Source organism: Zootoca vivipara, chromosome 5, assembly GCF_965207765.1.
Source record: "Zootoca vivipara chromosome 5, rZooViv2.hap1.1, whole genome shotgun sequence".
In the NCBI taxonomy this organism is placed as follows: Eukaryota; Metazoa; Chordata; class Lepidosauria; order Squamata; family Lacertidae; genus Zootoca; species Zootoca vivipara.
In genome coordinates, this window is record NC_142588.1 from 31171434 (window position 1) to 31193689 (window position 22256).

Below are 22256 nucleotides of genomic sequence, written 5' to 3' on the forward strand. Positions count from 1 at the left end.
CTCTGTAATGCTGTTTGAAGGCCATTTGCAATTTTGCACTGATAGCTTATCATCACTTTCTGTATAAGTACTGCTCAATCAAAAGGGATTTTACTACAAAAGAACTCTGTTCTCTTTCTGATAAAAATGCTACTTTTATATGATATACAAGTATACAAATTGACCCTCAACTTTATAAATCAAAATCTGATATGAAGTTGGCAGTGTAATATGGCTCTTTAAAAAGGTATGTATTTAATAAAATTATGGTATCAGCAAACCTGCAGTAACACCTCGATCCTGATCTACTGCTTTCAAAGTTTTAGCTAATTGCAGAATACTCCATTTCTTCATTGCACTGTGTATGCACCTTTAAGGCTGCCTTTTGGTTACTGCCATTGATGACACTTTATGTATTGCCTAGTGAAAGTTGATTTTTAGTGCCTACGCACAAAGTGCAAAACACAGAATTTGCACGTGCCTTCTATTTCTTTTTTAAAGTGCATTTCAATATGGGCCATGAAGGCAGGGGTAGGTCAGGAAGAAACAACTGTCATTTAATGTTTTCTTTAACGTAAAGATTCACACACCAAGAAAACAATAACATAACTGAGCTTACTACAGTTTATTTTAGAAATTAAGCTCAAACTTTTAGAAAGGTAGCAAAAAAAAGAGAGCCTAGTTTAATTACAATTTAGGAATATTAACCCAATTACATTAAGTCACATATCCGTCTGGCTATGGTGCTTAATATAACTCTAAGTTAATAACAGTTTGTTTACGTCAGTAGATTAAGATGTGAGAAATGATTCCAATTCCAAACATGCAGCAAGTTATTAATACTCCTTTCTATTAGTCTAAGCCAAATGTTCATTATAATGCAGCACACTAGACAATCACAGTGCCAACCCTGCTCCCCCCCCCCGGCAACCCACCAGCCCCAAATCATTATGAAAATACAATCTGGTGAGCACTGACTCGCAGGTTTTTTCAACTTCTAGGTTGTATTCTTCATCACTACTTCCAGAGAGATAACCCTCATTCTCAGAGTCACTTTCACTGTCAGAGTAGCCCATAGTTAAGAGTTTGCAGTTACCATTGTCCTCCTTGGGGAAACTACTATTCCCTTCTATCCAACAACCCTACCTTGGGCTCTGGCACAGCTCAGGAATTTTACAGACCTTCCAGCTTAAAGCCTTTTAGGCTTGGAAAAGGTCACAGCTGCTCTGGGAAGTATCTCCTGTATGCAGGATGCAAAATGTAAGCAGAGCATATTGCTGAGCCACAAAGAAGCACAAAGTTCATCTACTTGAAGGCACCTCCTCTCATCATCCGTACTCTCTTAACAGCTCTGCTGCACTGAGAGCTGCCACCAACAGATGTAGCGGCAAATGCTTTATACTAGCACAGACTTAAACATGACACCTGTTAACCCACACAAGGGATCGAGCTAATCTGCATGCCAAAACTTTTTTTTTAATTCTTATTTTCTTGTCCACTCAGCAGTTTCCTACAGTTCCTTGTTCTTCCTACAGTTCTTACATTCTGTTCTTCCGTATCAAAATGAAGCTGCTTCCTAAAAGAAAAAGAAAACCCTTAAAGAGGGGTAGGGAGGAGCTTTATTTGGTTAATGATTCCTAGAATTGGTTCGAGATGCACTATAGTTTTATGACAGTGCTACTCAGAAGTAAAACCTATTGATTGCAATGGAACCTAAGTGTGAATAAGATTGCAGCCCCAAACAGACCACTAGAGCATATGACTAGTAACTGAAATACAACACGTCTTATTCTGGAGAAGAATAAATTTTCATGAATATTCATGCTAATAATACCGGTAATAATAATAATAATAATAATAATAATAATATATAAATATAATTCAGATATATTGATCTTGTCTTTCTAGTTATTTCAATGCATATGTTCAGTGTTATTTGTAGGTTGCGGGGAAATGTAAACTTTCTGCTGTTGTATTCATTAACATCTGATTGTGAAAATCACCTGATATATGAAAAATGAAGGGTAGTAACTATTATTTGAAAAATTGAGGTTTAAATAATTGTTCATTTGATTGTACTTCAGATGAGAAATGCAGAATATATTATGTTTTTAAATATGAATGTCAGACACAACTGTTTCACTGAGATCTTCACAAAGTACTATTACATCCATTTTCAGTATGGAAATCCTGCCTACAATCTAATGTACAGTTAAATGTGTTTAACCCTGTGTTGGATTGTGGCCAACGTGTTTTACAATTCTTAACTATCCTCCCTTTGAGGTAGGATGAGTGATAATGACTTGTCCCAGGCTGCCCAGATAGTATCATGGCAGTTTGAACGTTAATCTCCTATGTCAAACGCTATCCACTTTACCACACTGCCTCCAGGCAAATATGAATGAGAAATACACGCCTCCCACCAAATCCTTTTGAAATAAATCCCTGTAGTTCCAAGTGTATGCCATTTCAAAAAGGGAGACAAGAGGTTCCTGGTTGAGGTTCCACATTTGACAGAATATCTCATGCCACTGTAAATTGAAAGGCGAAGAAGGATGCAAGCATTTATTTATTTTTAAAGGAAACAAACAGGAGTCTGCACCTTGTCACAATTTCTATAAATGCAGGATTTTGAAAGGGAAATTAGAACCTGTTAAACCTCTTTTGGCCAAGCTGCTATGAAGGCATTCCAAGAACTGGCCGTCATAATAAGAGAAGACAGCTGTCTGCAGTGGCTGCAAACTGCAAAGCTGAGGATCTCATTGCTCAGTATCAAATGGAAGAGAAGAAGAGAAGTTGTAAAGGGAATGGATTTAATATTCATTATGCTTGAGTATATAATTTATGGCACCATATGCCATGTTTCCTAAATATTTTTTTATTAATTGCCACTGAAACCCTGCTAAGTGTAGCTTTTCAAATGAACCCCTGATTAATATAGTCAAGCTATAGTCTTCTGCTGTACACAATCTGTGCTAAGCAGGTGGCTATGCTGAACTGACAGTATTAATTTTTTTTTAATTCACCAAAGAAGATTCAGATTACAGAGCAGGCAGAAGAAAATTGTACCAGCAGTATGTAATTCATAGCCATCACTGAGTCCTGGAGATTAGATGCTTCTGAAATGTCCCCTTTATCATGATTTAGTCATGCACTTCTTTCTGATTTCTGTTAGCAGCTCCACGCTGTGAGATTCTTTTCTTTTACTCCCTTGCAAGCACCACAGAAGCTCCAGTGCCAAGACATATTATTCATCTTTGGTTTATATGTTCTACTGTGGCTGCATCCTCTTGTGACTAGCATCTCCCCCCGCCAATCTGGTACACCCGTCTATGCCTGTGCATGTGTGCTTGGCATGCATAAGTTTCGGAACAACATGGAGCACCACCTTAGACTATAATTCAGGGGTAGGGAACCCTTTTCAGCATGAGGGCTGCATTTCATCAGAGGCAACATTCTGGGGGCCAAATGCCAGGGATAAGTGTGCCAACGGATGCAATTCTTATCTTTGTGCAGTAGGCTGAAGTCCAACTATTAAAAATTCAACCGTTTCTACACATGCATCTATCTATCTATCTATCTATCTATCTATCTATCTATCTAGCTAGCTAGCTAGCTAACTATCTATCTCCATCCAGGCAAGCCAAAGGCATTGCTGTAGCTCAAGGACACATTCCAGTCTGACAAAAGAACTGGAGGAGGGTGTGGAGCAGAGCCAGCAAGGGGTCTCAGGAGTGGGTGGGTGGCCTGATGAGAATCTCAACGGTCACATAGAGAAGTCTATAGGGAAACCACTGACCCCCTCCCCTGGGCCTGAGGTTCCCCATGGCCCACCCAAGTCCCCCACACTATATCCCATTCTGTTCTGAAGGGTGCCCCAATCTTCAGAAGCAGTCTTTGGGGTTTCATATGGTCACTGGGCAGGGGTGATCAGTGAATATCAGTCTCTAGCCTTGCATGAGTCAAACCATATTCTTGGGTATGATCCAAAGTAATCCCCCCAGCCCAGGTATCATTGTCAATGTTTTATAGTCATAAATCTCAAAGAAATTAAACTTTTTTCGTTGTGAAAAAATGTGTTATAAGTACTTCTAAATTCTCCTTTTTGCTGGAGGGCAACAAGGGTGGAACACAAGGAATAATGAAACCTCAGAAAGGTAACAGAGTGGAGTTGAGAACACCCACTCATCTCTAGTAATGCCCAGAGGACATAGAATGGACCTCTAGGGGTTTTCGTTGAGGGATATAAACTTAATCTCTGACATTTTAAAGCATGTTTTTGCCACTGGGATAGCTGTAGCTTCAAAATTTTAAGATATACTGTCAAAGGATTTTTATGTTTGTTTAGCAAAAAGCTGTCAGCTTTTGTATCGAAAGGGTGCTTCATCATCATCATCATTACAAACACCTGGCCTAATACTCGCTTTTTCGTATGCCACCTGCCTTCTACGGCAGTGGTTGAGGAAAAAGGGAGGCAATGAGTATTGGTTTGTTTGTACACTCCAATCACAGCTGAAAGAAACACAGCAAGATCTTATAATTTTGAATCTAAAACAGTGCCAATGGCAAAAACATATTTTATGTTACCAGATATTAGCTTTAAGAAAATAAACTCTAAAATGAATTTTTACCGACACTCCTTTTGAAGTACCATAAATATTTTATGCAAAGCTGCGCTGTCATCTTAAAAAGTCCATCCAACCTAGGGAGCTGACTTGAAAAGAAATTAACTGCTCTCCAGCTCCAGTGGGGGGTGACATTAGTTCGACCTACAGGAAATTATGTTGCTGGGCATATGATAGGAGTGTTAAGAGAGCAATTAGGGCTGTCATACACCATATTCCCAGAAGGATAGGGATGGATTTTCATTTCTATGTTTTACACAGACAATGCCTTGCTGTTGAATGTAACTCTTCTTTAAATCGAATCTTAAAATCAAAGAGCAGGCTAATCAAAGTTTGTACTTTTCTTTCTATGCTGGAAAATCCACCACCGAGCTTTCGTTCTGACTTCTAACCAATGCATTAACTACATTTTTTGTCAACTTTATGGAAATTAGGTATGTGTTCATTTGCATATAACAAAATACAGCTAGAACACAGGTCGAGGTTTGGTATTTAGCAAACTCTGAGGAGCCACAATTGGGTATTGACATGGTGTCACAAGTCTTTGCCTTCCTGACCTTGCCTTCCCTCACCTCTTCAAGCTTGCAAAATGTGTTCAGGGTTTTAGTTCTTACTGATTCTGCTGTTAACACTTGCTTTCTGGCTTGCTGTTATGTATTTATCACAGCATACAGCGAGGGATGGGAAAAGATTAAAGACAGGGTATAAATTTGACTACTGAAACACTTGAATAAGCATGTTGGGCCATTCTCCTGAAGGATTTCAAAACTTCAAGATGAAGGATGGAGCCATCCATTCTGTTTCTTGGAAACTGTATTGATGTTTATAATTCTGTTTCACAACAGAGCAACACAGCTATTCTGTTAGATGACGGCAAATTATAAAAACAGATCACCTCCATACGCAATGTGTTGCAATGGCAAGGGAATCTCAGGACCAGTTATAAGATGCCAGTTACTTCCTCCCAGAAACTGGAAGAATTTGTTGGTTGAATATCTGTTATGACTATTTTATGAGCTAGCTTGCACTTACTTTCTGTAAAAGCCCAAAAGAAAGACCTACTTTAGGTATCCAAAATGAACATGGGAGGACAAAGTGTAGGGGAATGGGGGTGGATGCACCCCATGTGCTACCCTCTCCACTCCCAACTTTTGTGTGCTTAACACTAATGTCTGTGCAGAGTTTCAAACCAGGTTCAGCTAAGTACATTTTGAAGGCTCCCCATAACTGGGATCTGTATTATCAGTGTTCTAAACCACAAGGAAAAGGGACCCAGGTGGCGCTGTGGTTAAACCACTTAGCCTAGGGCTTGCTGATCAGAAGGTTGGCGGTTCGAATCCCTGTGACGGGGTGAGCTCCCGTTGCTTGGTCCCAGCTCCTGCCAACCTAGCAGTTCGAAAGCATGTCAAAATGCAAGTAGATAAATAGGAACCGCTACAGCGGGAAGGTAAACGGCGTTTCCATGTGCTGCTCTGGTTCGCCAGAAGCGGCTTTGTCATGCTGGCCACATGACCTGGAAGCTATACGCCGGCTCCCTCGGCCAATAATGCGAGATGAGCGCGCAACCCCAGAGTCGGTCACGACTGGACCTAATGGTCAGGGGTCCCTTTACCCTTTACCTTTAAACCACAAGGAGGCTTCTACACATTTAGACAAACAAATTTAGGGCAAGCCACACTTTTGTTTGTCCCATGATTTCAAGTCACAGGCCCGATAAGTTTTGTGTTTGGCCTGCTGTTTTCCCCATGAAAACCCACTGCTTACTGCTGAATTGGAACAAATGTGTATTCGCAGAAAACCTGATAGATATTTGTGGCCTATTTAATGCTCAAACAATGTGTGTGTGTTCTTTTTGGCCTTGCCCTGCAAAAAGCTGTATTCAAACGGCAATATGATCATATCTCTTTCATACAGCTTCTTAGAGCCATGAAGCACGTTTACATACAGGTGAGGTTTCCACATACAGTATTTAACTAATTATTTGCAAAAATTGTGTCCTCCCTTAAAGAAGGCACGTGTTGCAGTGCGACCTGGCAACCGAAACCTGTGTTGTGGGTGGGTACGATTGGATAGCAACAACACCCTATTGGTAGGTCCCTTGATGCTGGGTTAATCAGGCCAATGGGACGCTAGCCAAACCGATCATGGGACCTATATATGCCCATGCACATGACTCAGAGCTTCCTCTTTTGGTCAGAGCATCAGAACACCCGCCCACCTCTCCCTATTTTTAGGGCTTGCACGCTTGACCTTGCTATGCCGTCGTGTGTCATTGGGACAGGGGCATGGCATGAATTTTTCCCGCTTGGCTAATTGGCTGGAGCCACTGGGGTTTCACCTGCCACGTAGCAAATTGTCACAAATTGTAAGGTTGTGGATAGGCTCTGGTTCAAGTGATAGGGATGGGGGAACACTCTCGCCATCCCTATGTGAAGGGTATTCCATTAAAGGAATCCAGGGACTCAATGGTTTGGTCAACCCTGAGAGGGGTTGTGCCCATGCCTGAGTCCAGGGGGACATCTGGGTGGTGGACATAGCATGTCCCCGGCTCTCCGCCATTCCAGGTGTTCACCCTATGCTGACCTATGCTGGTGCCCTGGGTCAGCGCTACCTGCAACGGTGCAGGGAGCTAGTCAAACCAGAACCACTCACCTGATATAAACCACTCAATAAAGTTGTGGCCTAAATTCTGCCAAAAACCAAACCAAAATTTGAGTCTTGTCTGAATTTATTTATAGGGGAGGTTTAAAGGTCTAAACATGCAACTAGTTATTTAGTTCTGACCATGTTGGTTGAAACATGCTTGGTTATTTATTTGTTCAGTTTGTTTTCATTCTTGCATATTTTTATGGAAGTTCATGAGCCATACTAATCAATTTTGAACATTTTTGCATTGGACGTTATTAGATAAATAGATTGTTTTTAATTGGTATTAGATGTTATTAAAATATCTTTAATATACTATAGACCAGACATATGCAACCTTGGCTCTCTAGATGTTTTGGAACTACAACTCCCATGATCCCTGACCACTGGCTCTGTTAGCTAGGGATCATGGGAGTTGTAGTTCCAAAACATCTGGAGAGCCAAGGTTGCCTATGCCTGTTATAGACACTCCATCCATTTATATTTCCTCCATCACATACAATGAAGTCCCACACAATGCAACAACACTTAGAAAGTATGCCAAGTGCTTTTATGCTACTGTATTCAAAATGTGTCTCCCTGCATTTCAAATCATTCCGGAAATCTTGAGATTCCCCAGTAAGTTTTCAGAGCAATAAAGGAACATGGCATTTATACTGAACACTGAAAGTGCCCTTCCTATTGCAAAAATTCTAGTGTGTCTAAGAATATAGCAGTACTGTAGGTACAATTAATTTTATTCCCAGCTCTGAATAATTGATTAATTAGATGCATTAATTTACCACAAACTGCAGATTAATTTAGCAAAGTTCCACACTTAAAGAAATAAACAAGATTACAGTCTTCTTATTCCCTTCTCATTTCACACACATTTCCTAAGTGCAATGTGTGATTAACCATATCTACATAAGGCAAATGGATTCTTTAGGTCATTAACATCATGTAACTACCAAACAGGGAAAGAAAGCACAGAGGAAAATGAGACTACCTCCACAAATGTCAGATTTCATTAGAATGATATACAGCAACTGTCGAATAGCCACGTGCTCTGAATTTCACGTGTTTATTTTGCAATTTGCTTGGTTGCATTTAAAATTCAAGGATCTATTTTCAACTAAATGATGTATGAGGTTTTTTTTTATAATTTTGAAACAAATCTTTAAAATTACTAGCATTGGCAACTAAGAGATCAAGATCAAATAAGAAAAAGGGCTGAATGCTAAGAACTCCTAAAGCGACATATTATTTGGTTGAACACTATAAACCTGTGACCCACAAGTTTATAATCCCAGACTGCAGAGTAGGATGGCTTGATTTAAGCAGACCTTTTTAAACATAGGATGTTTTTATTTCACTGTCTGGTGCCCTTTTGCTTCCCTTCACTGCTGCTTCTCAATATAGCTTCTCTTTTTTTGCCCACATGGAACCCAGCTCATTACTGCCGCCTGGTTTGATTGGTTAGAAACTAATGGGATTTGTTTAGGGATATCAGTGATGTCATCACGTCAGGCATAGTGTTATGACATCATCAATAAAAATAATGAAGGTCTCCCTCCACAGCCAATCAGATTAAACAGTAGTAAAGACAAACAAGGCCAATGAAGGCAAAAGAGGAGAAATATAGTGCCAGGAAAAAAGTGAAGGCAACATAATAGCAGTAAAGCCACGTATAGTGTATATTGCCAACAGCAAACAGCTCTATCCTACTTAATCCATGTGATGACACAAAGTGGCCACCTTCTGCACATATGACCCATTTGATCAGGAAATCATGTGTGGAACTTATGGCCTCGTTTGCAGTTCTACCTCAGCTCAGTTAGCTAGGGCAGCCAATCCAGGGTACTTTGGTGTTGTTGTTGTTTTTTTTAAAAAAAGCTAAATAATGATGTGAGGAGCACTAGGGGGATTAAACTCAATCCCTCCTGCTCCCCTTCCCCTAACAAACAGCTTCTTAAGGCTTTTAATAAAAGACCTACGGAGCTCTGCAGAACAACATTGGATCGGAACACTTTTTATGAGGTGTTTTCTGGAAGGAAAAAAAATTCCTTCCAGTAGCACCTTAGAGACCAACTAAGTTTGTCATAGGTATGAGCTTTCGTGTGCATGCACACTCTTCTGTTTGATTTCCACGACGGTAAAAGGTATGACAGGCACCTATCATAGTAGCATAGGAAGGATTCAGGATGGAGGGAAAGCATTCATGTAGAATGAATAAATAAAATTTTAACAGTGCTGAAAATATATAGAAATGTATGCTCTTCTTTGTTACCACTTGTGCATAGCATGTTATCTGTTTTAAAGCATTATAATTGCAAAGTTTTGACAGTTCTATTCTCTTGCTTCTCAGTGAGGATTCTTCAATAGATTCCCATGACACCTGCTCTGTAAATCAAAGTACAGCTCCGAGGAACAGAGTATAGCAACATTTCACTTCACTACTCTAGTTTTTGTTTAATTGTAGGCAGCAAACAACTTGGTTGCATTTTTAAGCAGACTGATTTCTTAGATGAACAGTTTTTCAGAGAATATGTTTCATAGTCGAGAGAGAGAGAGAGAGAGAGAGAGAGAGAGAGAGAGAGAGAGAGAGAGAGAGTTATCATTTGCTAGTTTCTTGATTGCATTATTAGTATTTGGCAGAAGTATTTGGCATATGTTTTTGGACTATGACTCCCATTATTCCTGACCATTGGTCATATTGACTGGGGTTGACAGGAGTTTGAGTCTAACAACATCTGGAGGTGCAGAGGTTCCTCATCTCTGCCATGCAGGGTTGCAATAATAGAAGAATAAGGGCTACTTTAGTCAATTTGCTTGAGTATCATATAAGAACATGGGGCAGGGGAGCTTCTGACAGCTGCTACTGACCCAAGGGGCAGAGGTATTTAATAAAACCACCACCTAAATTCACTGTCTCATTAGTGGGCATTGAAACCGGGGGAAGAAACAAAGGTGTTTACCTTTTAAATTTATATTTCTTAAATGTTTTTCTACCACCATGTGCTATCTACCACTGTTGTCCCTTGTAATGCTGCTAGGTCAAGAAAAGGAGAGTTGGTACTACACTCCTTCTGAGGGCTGGGGCATCGGATTAATGTAGGCCACCAGAGTGTCCCTACTAGGGTATGTGTGCAATGGGCACCACCTCTGCCTCACCAGCTACATTACTGTCCATATGGACTCCTGAATTTGTACAAGTGAGATCTATACAAAATTATTCCAGGCAGAATGCTCAGTCTTGATTGGGTTGCTTTGTCTCTTTAGGGTTTGTGTTTTAGTGATTCACTGTAATTCCACAAATCTTGGGGTTTCCACTGAGCAAGCTGATACCTCCCCCTCTTGTTTCCCATGTTTTGACTCTACTCACTACTGGAGTTTGCTATTAGAGGAAGGGGCAAACAAAGTTAATGAGAGAGAGAGAGAGAGAGAGAGAGAGAGAGAGAGAGAGAGAGAGAGAGAGAGAGAGAGAGAGATGCATCTGTCTAAGCTTAGGAAAAGAGAAAATAGGGAAGACACAAGAGATAAGATTGCCGTAGTTCACATCCACTCTATACATTTAAAGCACATGGTTTCCTCCAAAGAATACCGAGAATACCTCTTAGAGCTACAATTCCTAGAACCCATAACAAACCATAGTTCCCAGGATTTGTTGGGGAAGCCACTTTCTTTAAATGTAATTTAAATGTATGGTTTGGATATGACGAAAGTGTAACTAAGGTTCAGTTGGCTACTATGCACAGGAAATAAATAATGGGTTCAAACAAAACCAGGGTTGGATGTTCCACATAGCACAAGCAGAAGATCCTAACTGCACAGTGAAATCTTAATTGCTGGATAACTTTCAAAGCCAGTTAGACAAAAATGTGTTGAAATGAATTCAATTCCTGAGGCAGGAAGATCTCTGCTGGTCCATTATATTATACTCCTTTATATGCAAGAGTATTGATAAGTGGGGGTCCTTAAAAAATGAATTCTATTGTGTACTATGCCTTGATGTCTACAAAAAAAATTACAAAAAAATGTACAAATACTGCAATGCACTTTCACCTCAGGGACTCATTGAATAAATCTAAGCATTTACATTTTGCTCCTTCTAGTTTATTAAGTTGACATTAAAACAAAAGAAATTCAGAAATATTCTATTTACAGGTTTTCATGTTATTAGCAGCCCCATTTAGGGATTTTCTTTACCTTGCAACAATTTTTTCTAACTCCCACTGAATCATTTAATTGGTGTCATAGTCACATAGGTCATGAGCAGTTTGTGGAAAATGCTAGATAATTAAAGTAAAATCCAATGAATGAGGCAAATTCCTCTGGTGCTCATGGTTTATTGATCAGTTTTTATGGGTCACACTTTGGAAATGGTGTAAGAAGGCACTTCTGTCATTAGCCTTTTACACAACACATTCTAAAGGAAAAGGGCCACTAGCCTGATTGCTTAGATAGTAAGACTGATAATGAAGCAGCAGTAATTGTCTTGCAGAGCAGTTTCAGAAATTCTCGATTATTTTACCCAGGGGTCAGCAAACTTTTTCAGCAGGGAACTGGTCCACTGTCCCTCAGATCTTGTGGGGTGCCGGACTATATTGGGGGGGGGGATGAACGAATTCCTATGCCCCACAAATAACCCAGAGATGCATCCTATATAATAAAGTCCAAGTGTCTCTGCGTCCAGTCCCTGTGTCCCTGGGTTTGCGCTACTGCGCATGTGCCCCACGGACACGGACTGGACGCAGAGACTGGACGCACACACACACACGCTCCCCCCGCCTCCCGTTTCCCTGCGGCCAACCACCACTCCTGGCCAGACAGCGCCTCACTGTGCTTGCGCTAAAGCGCGAGGAGGAGGAGACTGCTTTCTTTTCCTTCTCCCCCCCTACGCTCCCCCTCAGTGCCACTTCCAGGCAAGTCAGAGCAGGGCGGGGAAGGAGCCTCTCCTCCCCAGCATAGCGCCTCGGCGCCGGCTGAGGGAGGCAGGGCGTGTCAGGGAAGCGAGGGTGGAGGCCGGCGGAGGTGAAAAGGCAAAGGAAAGTTTCTCCCCAGCCTCTGGCGGTGCGGTGCCTGCCCTGCCTCTCTTCGCCACCCTGCCCTCCTCTCCTCCCCCTCTCCATGGAAACTTCTCAGCCAGAAAGCGCCACTCTGGGCTTCAATCCCATGAGGGTAAGAAGAAGCACGCGGGTTGTGAGAGAAATTTGGGAGTGGGGCCTTTTAAATTCCACCACCCGGTAGTTGGAAGTCGCCGCTGTAGTTCTAGCACCCGTTAATTTAACGGGCTTCATGATACTGGTTTTAAATAAAAGCACACATTCTACTCATGTAAAAACAAGCTGATTCTGAAGACCGTCTGTGGGCCGGATTTAGAAGGTGATTGGGGCAGATTCGGGCCCCGGGTCTTAGTTTGCCTACCCATGAGTTTACCTGCCATTTACAGATGCAAGCTTTGAGTGTATTTTATTTAATGCATGGAGTAATCTAAACGAAGGGTACTCTGCTTAATGTACATTGGAAGATGTCTATATAAAAGTTTTTGATCAAAAATTGATCCATGTAGTTTATATAGGAGGCAGATATCTAGACCTAGAAAGCTGAACCTGAGTTTGTATTGGCTTGCTCTAGCATTAAAATCTTCTGAGAAGTCCTTTCTCTGCATCTCACTTTAGGAGCCATGGCGACAGAAAGGAGGGCCTTCTCCGTGGTGGCACACTGCCTGTGGAAACTCTCCCTCTCTGAGGTCTGCTGGCACTGACTTCGGCATTGTTTCAGTGCTCTGAGACCAATGTGGTATAGGCCTGGCTATAAATAATTTAAACAAATAAATATATGTGGCTGATTTTTGAAAAAGAATGTTAAGTTTATTTATGGAAAGCCATTATAACCTGTAGTTTGGTCCTCGGACTTTCTCCTGCAAACATGTACTATAATAGGTAGTAGAGGGGGGGAAATAGTAATTAGTAAGAAAATATGAAGAGAATCATCATATGAACATGCACTTTTATTTTAGGTGTTGAAATCGATTTTAAAGGTCAAATGAAATAAAATAGATACTAAGATATTAATGCAAATTATTCACAAATTCTATTAGTTGCTTTAACAAATTACTCTCTCTTTCAGTACAACAAATTATTGCTTCACTGGTAAAAGAAGCAAAAAGCTTGTTACCTAAAATAACTCAGGGGGATCAAGTGGAGTACTCTTAATGGAATCCATGTGCTTAGAAATCAAAGCTTGTTCCCCTGAATTAGTCCCCCAGAAGAGTGGAGTTTGTTTATAAAGCACTGAAATTTCTTGAATAAATATTATTTCTTTTACCATTTTCTATGTTATATCTTGAAGGAGCTTTCTATGAAAAAGATTTCCCAGTGTAGACACTGAGCTAAATATTTATTTGCAGCATGAAGAAAAAACTGGATGTCCCAAATTCATACCATGAAAGATAATGTGATATTTATGCCATTCCTTTGAAATTATGGCTTTAGAAGATGTTGCTAAAATATAATATCCCACGTAGATGCATTTCACATGAAAGTTACAAAGCAATTTACCTATCTGAATATGAACAACTTAGCAAATGGCAAAGTTGGCATATAAAGATAAGTAGAAAGTACAGGTGTCTTTTACCCATTCTTGCAAATCAGATGGGAGGGGGGAGATAACAATGACTGTACATCAGGCATCCCCAAACTGCGGCCCTCCAGATGCTTTGGCCTACAACTCCCATGATCCCTAGCTAACAGGACCAGTGGTCGGGGAAGATGGGAATTGTAGTCCGAAACATCTGGAGGGCCGCAGTTTGGGGATGCCTGCTGTACATGCTTCTTTCACAGCCTCTGGCTGCATTTCAAAATCCCAGTTGTGGAATTTGATGTCATCTTCTTCCCCATGTAAACGCTTTCCCACTGAGAAGCCACTTGAAGACTCAGGGAGTACATTTCTGAGGCAACCTTTGAAAAAGGCAAATGCATCGGTTGCAGTCCAAAGCTTTCTTGGATTCAGAAAGGTATGTGCAGATGCCCTTCAGCTTGTTTCTAAGGAATGTGAGCCTCTTTCATGACATGGAAAAATATTTGTTGCTTTTTCTCCTTCCACATGAAATCCTTCAATTCACAGGTTAATGTGTCTGGCTGGTCTATAAAGAAGAGAGGCTTTTGAGGAAACAAAAGAGCTTGTATGTTTCTAGCAGGGCTTACCTTCAATCAGTGGTCTTCCTCCTCCTCATTATGCACTGTATTTTAATTAGTGACCAGCAAACACTCTCTTGGCTCACCTCAATTTCTGTTGCATGAATTAAGTAAACAGGGTACTAGAAGAAAGCCTCCTTTGAGATCATGACAGGCGCGTGATTGAGGCAATCCACTGCCTGCCACTGCCTTTCTGTCTCTCTCTCCGCTTCCCTGTCCCTTATCCTCTCTTGTGGTCTCTGACTCCCACTGTCATGTTCTCTGTCTCTCATCCAGAGACTGGAATATAGCAACAGCATATCCTAGGTGAAGGGAACCTCAGTGAAATTAATCTCCAGAGTTCCTGTCAATGGATAACTCCATGTGCATTGTGCAGAATGGTTTGCGGAGCACAATCAGGATAAAAATGGAATTTCTGTTAAACGTTTTCTCTGTGATAGGTCATGTCTAGAATGGAATCAAACTATCTCTGTCTGTAGATTTGTCCATCTTCCATTTATTTGGACCTAAACTATGTATAAAAGGTAAAGGGACCCCTGACCATTAGGTCCAGTTGTGACAGACTCTGGGGTTGGGGTGCTCATCTCACGTTATTGGCCGAGGGAGCCGGTGTACAGCTTCCAGGTCATGTGGCCAGCATGACAAAGCCGCTTCTGGTGAACCAGAGCAGCACACAGAAACACCGTTTACCTTCCTGCCGGAGTGGTACCTATTTATCTACTTGCACTTTGACGTGCTTTCGAACTGCTAGGTTGGCAGGAGCTGGTAACGAGCAATGGGAGCTCACCCTGTCGTGGGGATTCGAACCGCTGACCTTCTGATCGGCAAGCCCTAGGCTCTGTGGTTTAACCCACAGTGCCACCCATGTCCCCAAACTATGTCTTTTATTTGGCCTGTTCCAAGTTAGCTCAGTTGCTGACGTCCCCCCACTCTGAATCCCTGAAAAGCAACATCATACTGGCTGTCTACTCTATAGAAGGACGAATAATAGCAGAAATGCATAAAGATCTTTAAATGCCATTTACAGATCTGTGTGACAATGTTTTCTAAAGATGCTGCTGGACTCCTGAGTGCAGAAAAATGGCATTTGTGAAAATAAAACAGGCTGGCATTTGAGAAATGTGCTTATAGAGAGACCTCTGCCCCAAATATATTTAATAATGTCATTGGGATCAGTCTGTACAAAGAAAGCATATGGGAATCCATTCTTCTTGAAGTATAACCTAGCCTGGAATTCAGTTATAACTAAATCTGGTTAAAAGATCAAAATCATTGGCTGGAAGGAAACAAAGCCCTATTATTGGGGAATCAATGACTTTTCAAATCATGTTAATGAGCTGAATTAAATAGCAGAAGGAAAGTCTAGGATCAAAGTCTGGCTAAGGAAAACAGATGCTCTCTGGATTAACTTGAACAGAATCAGTCAAGTTAAGAAATCGTGTCCTCCCTCAAAGAGGGCACGTGTTGCCGTGAGACCTGGCAACCAAACCCTTGTGTTGTGGTGGGTATGATTGGATAGCCACAACACCCTATAGGTAGGTCCCTTGATGCTGGGTTTAATCTGGCCCATGGGACGCTAGCCAATTGAATCAAGGGACCTATATATGCCTATGCACGCGGCCCCGAGCTTTCTCTCTTGGTCAGTGCATCAGAACACCCGCCCACCTCTCCCTATTTTTAGGGCTTGCATGCTTAAACTTGCTATGCCGTCATGTGTCATTGGGGAAGGGGCATGGCTTGAATTTTTCCCGCTTGGCTAATTGGCTGATGCCACTTGGGTTTCGCCTGCCGCATAGCAAATTGTCACAACTTGTAAGGTTGTGGATAGGCTCTGGTTCAGGTGATAGGGATGGGGGAACGCTCTCACCATCCCTATGTGAAGGGGTATTCCATTAAAGGAATCCAGGGACTCAGTGGTTTGGTCAACCCTGCAAGGGGCTGTGCCCGTGCCTGAGTCCAGGGGGACATCTGGGTGGTGGACACAGCATGTCTCCGGCTTTCCGCCATTCCAGGTGTTCACCCTAGATGACCTATGGTAGTGCCCTAGGTCAGCGCTACCTGCAACGGTGCAGGGAGCTAGTCGAAACAGAGCCTATGCAACCACTCACTTGCTGTAATCAATAAAGTTGTGGCCTAAATTCTGCCAAAAAACCAAACCAAAATTTGAGTCTTGTGTGAATTTATTTAAGGGGGTGTTTTAAAGGTCTAAACACGCAATATGGATTCCCTCGCTTTCCTTCATGTCCTAATTTAAGGCATTCTCAAACATTTAAATTTTACAAAGGAGGGGGAAATAAGGAAGAAATGGTGGGTGGAGGTTTTCCTTGTATTCATATTTCTCTGACAAGACAAACAATGGGTTGCATTCAACAGAATTTTACCCAAAGTAGACCCACTGAAATTAATGAATATCACCCATTGTTATAGGCATGTCTTTCTATTGTGGAATGTGGCTCCTTCATTGAGTTTGGCATGACATCATAGGGGAAAGAAATCCATTAACTATCCCAAGTGTTTTGAGGTAATTAGAGTGGTCCGAGTGGCAATTGAAAGCTGATTTGTAGTCTTGGGGAAAACAAGTGAGCTGAAGGAGAACGGGTTAAGTTTGGGTTTGGAGCTAACCCCAGTTGCTCAGGGTTTCTAGTTAATAAGCAGTTTTGAGGTATTAGGCTGATGTTGGTTTAGCAATAGCACTGCCTTCTTGAGTGTTTGCTTGCTACTTGCTCTACTTGTAAAAAAAGTGATGAAGCCAATATCATGTTAGGCTTCCAAATGACTTTCAGGGCTATGAATGAGTTGTTTCAAAAGAGTTCACAGCATACGATTCTGATCATTATTTAATATGATCAAGGTAGTTTCTGAAACCTGGAGCCTACAAAAGAGTAGCAGATTGACTGCTGTTACACAACTCAATCTAATCTCTGAATTGAGAAAACAAATTACAGAAAACAAGGGACTAAGATTTTGAAAAGGCCGCACCACGCTCAGGGGCTAAGTACCTAGTCTATTTCTGCGTTAAGAGAATCACTTGTTCACTCCACAAGGCCTGCAATTTATTTCATGTCCTCCCCCAATTCTTTGCCATTGGCGACCTTTCAGAGCCAGAAGCGTATGGTCACCCTTATTCAATTTCCATCTTCAATATGGCTATCTCAAATTAGAATTCCCAATCCTATGCAGGTGTATGCGGATGTAAGCCTCAATTGTGTTTTATGGGGTTACTCTCTCAGTAAGTATACAGAGATTTGGTTTTTCTGCAATAAAAGATAAAGCTGTTCTGGAAAGTAACAGAAAGTAATTCTTGCCTGACTTTACTGTGCCACACATGCACACATCACAAAGCCTACCAGTTTGTTCTCAGATACCTAAGTAGGGTGGGATTCCCAATGCTTCCCAATTGTTCTAAAACTATAGTGGACACCTTAAAAAGCCAGGAAAAATAAGAATAGAATATACAGGAATGAAGGAGCTTTCAAGGGATGAGAGAATTGGGGTGTGTGTGGAGGTGTCAGGGCCTGCCCAAAATGAGGCTGGGGGTCCACGTGCCCCCCCCCAGTCACAGGTGGCCCACTTGTGCTTTAAGAGGAAGAAACATAGGCAGAGGTCATCAGTGGTCAGCTTCTTGCCCCAATGAAGGGACATTGTGGTCACTAATATACTAGTCAGGGGAAATGGAACAGCCCTTTGCATTTTATTTTGATATCTCCAGTTCAGCACACAAAAGGAAAGTGTGTTTCATTCCTTTGCTTGTAAATTGAGAGCATAATTCTGCGGAAGGTTAAACAAATATATTTTTTTAGACATAACAAGAAGAACTGTGTTAAACTATAACATGCTTTTCTAAATTAGTCTGTATTCCTCTGTGATTTCATGCTTGGAAACATATTTGAAAAATGTCAAATCTTTCACAAGTGCACAATGGCATTAAGGATGAAACTTAAACCTTTTTTTTGTAATTATTTTGCAGCAGTAGGGCATTTCACCAACAGGTACAAAAGAATTTTGTGTTCAAAGTGTTGCCGAGTCTCTTACATAGGGCCTTCTTCTGCAAAAATGTCAAGCTGTTAATTTATTTCTTGGAGACGAGTGAAACCTTTAGCTCACAGGATGTGGCTCTTTGTCTAGCTGAAAGGCAGGTATCCTACACAAATGGCCTCACGCAACATTACAACACCAGAATGAAACTCTATTAGAATTAAAAATTAAGTCAGTGGCATTCAGTGCAAATACATCATTCACAGCATACTGCGTCAAAGTACCTAATAAAACCACTTGTGAAGATCTTAATCTTGGAAGTGGAACTTTATCTTCATCTTGGGATTGCAAGTCACGACTGTTACTTGTTTCTCAGTACATCCTTCCCATGCATTATGAACTGTCCTATTTCATAGAATCATAGAGTTGGAAGAGACCACAAGGGCCATCCAGTCCAACCCCCTGCCAAGCAGGAAACACCATCAAAGCATTCTTGACACATGCCTGTCAAGCCTCTGCTTAAAGACCTCCAAAGAAGGAGACTCCACCAAACTCCTTGGCAGCAAATTCCACTGCCGAACAGCTCTTACTGTCAGGAAGTTCTTCCTAATGTTTAGGTGGAATCTTCTTTCTTGTAGTTTGAATCCATTGCTCCGTGTCCGCTTCTCTGGAGCAGTAGAAAACAACCTTTCTCCTCCTCTATATGACACTTTCTGTGAGACACACATATTCATATGCGGTTGTTGATCAATTTAGACACTTGCACTCAGCTAATAGCTTAAATTTGTACTTTCTTTCTCTCTGTTACTGATTTAATAGTATCCATTTACTATGCATGTTTGCTGAAAAGTAAGCCCCAACGTGGCTTCTTCCTAAGTAAGGGCGCACAGGATTTTAATGCATTGGGAAATAAGAATATTTCCCATTCTACAACTTCTGTTTAGTGTTATTTGTAATCATTAAGCATTTCAAACAAATTTGACCACTTTGCAAAGGCTTTTCTGTTCTGCAAGGCAACAGTGACAGAAATATCTTTGTTTCTTTGACGTTATGTCAAAGAACTCTTAATTACAATTACACTGCCATTCAATTCATGGCCCAAGGAACAGGAAAACCATCTGATACCTAGCCAAGAGGAACAGTTGATGGAATAGAGAACAAGTTGCTTAAAATAAAAATTTCGAAGATGGCTGTGTTCATCTGCAGATACATGATGTTACACAAGGCTGAATTATGATGATTTCACTTTTGTCATACTTGTCAAGAATATACTACTTTCATAGTTTACCATTTAAATATTAGCCTCCCATTGACATGTCTAACCATTTTGATGCAAATGTTTAAAACTCCTAAATGTGTGCTTTTAAGAAGTTTCCCAAGAGCTGAATTTAAAAGAAATCAAGGCCTTTTTCTGCAAGGGTGCTAAGTGAACCGCACAATAATAGATGTTTCTTGATATCATATTCCCCTGGTTCTGCTACTATTTAAGCTATGAAGGTTATACCAGAACTTGGCAGTACAACATCCATTCCACAAACTCACAAAGTGTTCCAGAAAATCTTCACAGTTACATTTATTTTTCTGGTGAACAGCCACGAGTGTAAAAGAAGGAAAAGTGAATTAAACTCAAATGTACAAAGTTAGCATATCAACTAATGGAGATGGTCAGCAATAAATGATAATGCCATGCATTTAAAGGTTTATTGATTTACATCTGTTTATCCTTCACCCTGTCATAAGTGCTCCGTGCAGATAACAGCTTTATATCCCTGAATATATTTCTTAGTCTCAAAGTGCTGTAGTTCTTTCCACATTTACTTGGGAGGTTCACTGCACTCAGTGGGACTTACTTCACAGTGAACAGGCATAGTCATGAACTTATGGTTCCCATGTTGTTGTCATCTGAAGATCATGGGGTGGTTTGCAACACAAACCATAAAATGAGAATACAAAATACAAAACAAATAAGCAAAACAAAAAACAAAAACCCACATTGGGCCTGGGGCAGAGGAAGGGGTGTGCGGTGGGGGCTGGTTGTCCACCACTGAGGGGGAGATGACAAAATGCTGGGCGGCACTCCCCACAGGGCCTGCAGCACGCCTGAGCCACACATCTCTCCTGGGAGACACGTGGTGGCTTTGGCGCGCACAGGCTCCACACTGCCCAAGCAGTCCGCCCACTGCCTCCCCCCAGCTGTAGGGTGGCTAAGTAGGAGGAGGCAGGCAGACTTCTTGGAGGCCCCGTGGAACATCCTACACCAGCTTCCCCCCCCCCCCCCACGGATGGCTGGCCCTGCCCATGCTGCCCCGGGTTCCTGATCGGCTTGCTCTGCCACTGCATTGGGCCACATACCCCACTGGCAATAACTGCCTAAGGTAGGCAGACATCTCTCCCAGCGATGCTTTTAGCTGGCAAAGCTGTGGATTGAACACATTCCCTTTTGAGTGAAATGTATGTTCTCTAGCACTAAGCTATGACTCAAACATTCTTGGTTTTCTCCTTTCTGTTACTTGCTTTTAAAAAACAATAAATTAAATCACCTTACTTATTTTTAAGTCAGAGTCATCTTGACACTAGGATGCGGATATTTTCCCCAAAAGCTACTAAATTCTCAAAAGGCGAACCCTATTGCATCACAAATAATTCCCTCTCCTTCCCAACATACTGTAGCTATAATCGTGAAGATGATTCCAAAATATCTACCACAGCCACCAAAAATACCTCTGGTTAGGTGCTGTCCCCTTTGACAGTTAAAATATGGCCCTTGAATTTGAGGCTGGAAGAACAAATGTGTTTTAATTAAGTGAAAGAAGCTCATCAGTGATGGAACCATTCATACCTCCAGGGGGATGGAGCTCTAGAGTCAGGGTACAAGGATCAAGGCGGCCCTATTTCTATGTACATATGATAACAGTGAGAAAAGTATCTAGATGATAACAGAAAATGTTATTAGAACAACCCCTTTTGTGTGTTCAGACCCAGAAACCTCCCCCCTAAATAAATTCACACTTGACTCAAATTTTGGTTTTGGTTTTTGGCAGAATTTAGGCCACAACTTTATTGATTACAGAAAGTGAATGGTTGCATAGGCTCTGGTTCGACTAGCTCCCTCCTCTGCAGGTAGCGCTGCCCCTGGGCTCTCCCATAGGTCAGCCAAGAGTGAACACCTGGGTAAGCGGAAAGTCGGGGACAGACTATGTCTGCCACCCAAATGTCCCCCTGGACTCAGGCATGGGCACAACCCCCTCTCAGGGGTTGGCCAAACCATTTGAGTCCCTGGATTCCTTTAACAGAATACCCTTCACATAGGGATGGCGAGAGCGTTCCCCGATCCCTATCACCTGAACCACAGCCTATCTGCAACCTTACAAGTTGTGACGATTTGCTACGCGGCAGGTGAAACCCAAATGGCAACAGCCAATCAGCCAAGTTGGGGAAATTCCTGCCGTGCCCCTGTCCCAACGACAGACGGCACATGACGGCATAGCAAGGTCAAGCGCAAAAGCCCTAAAAATCGGGAGAGGTGGGTGGGTGTTCTGAATGCATGTGCCGAAAGAGAAAGCTCTGGGTCATGTGCATAGGTCTCTCGATCCATTTGGACTGCGTCCCATTGGCCAGATTGAACCCAGCAATGAGGGACCTACCAATTGGGTGTTGTGGCTGACCAATCGAACCTACCCACAACACAGGGCATTGGTTTCCAGGTCTCACCGCAACATGCACCCTCTTTAAAGGAGGACCTGATCTATGCATGCAAAGGTTAAGAACAATATGTATTTCATTTGGAAGGCCATGCTCAGATTTCTTGTTTACTTAAAAACAACATGTGACCACGTGTATTAATAGCACTGTC

The 22256-nt window shown here is 41.7% G+C and overlaps 1 protein-coding gene across 5 annotated transcripts in view; it reads right to left on the reverse strand.

The window, feature by feature from the left end:
* Positions 1-22256, reverse strand: part of PRKG1 (protein kinase cGMP-dependent 1) — a 581919-nt gene that overhangs the window by 76996 nt on the left and 482667 nt on the right. The gene's annotated exons all lie outside the window — the stretch shown is intronic.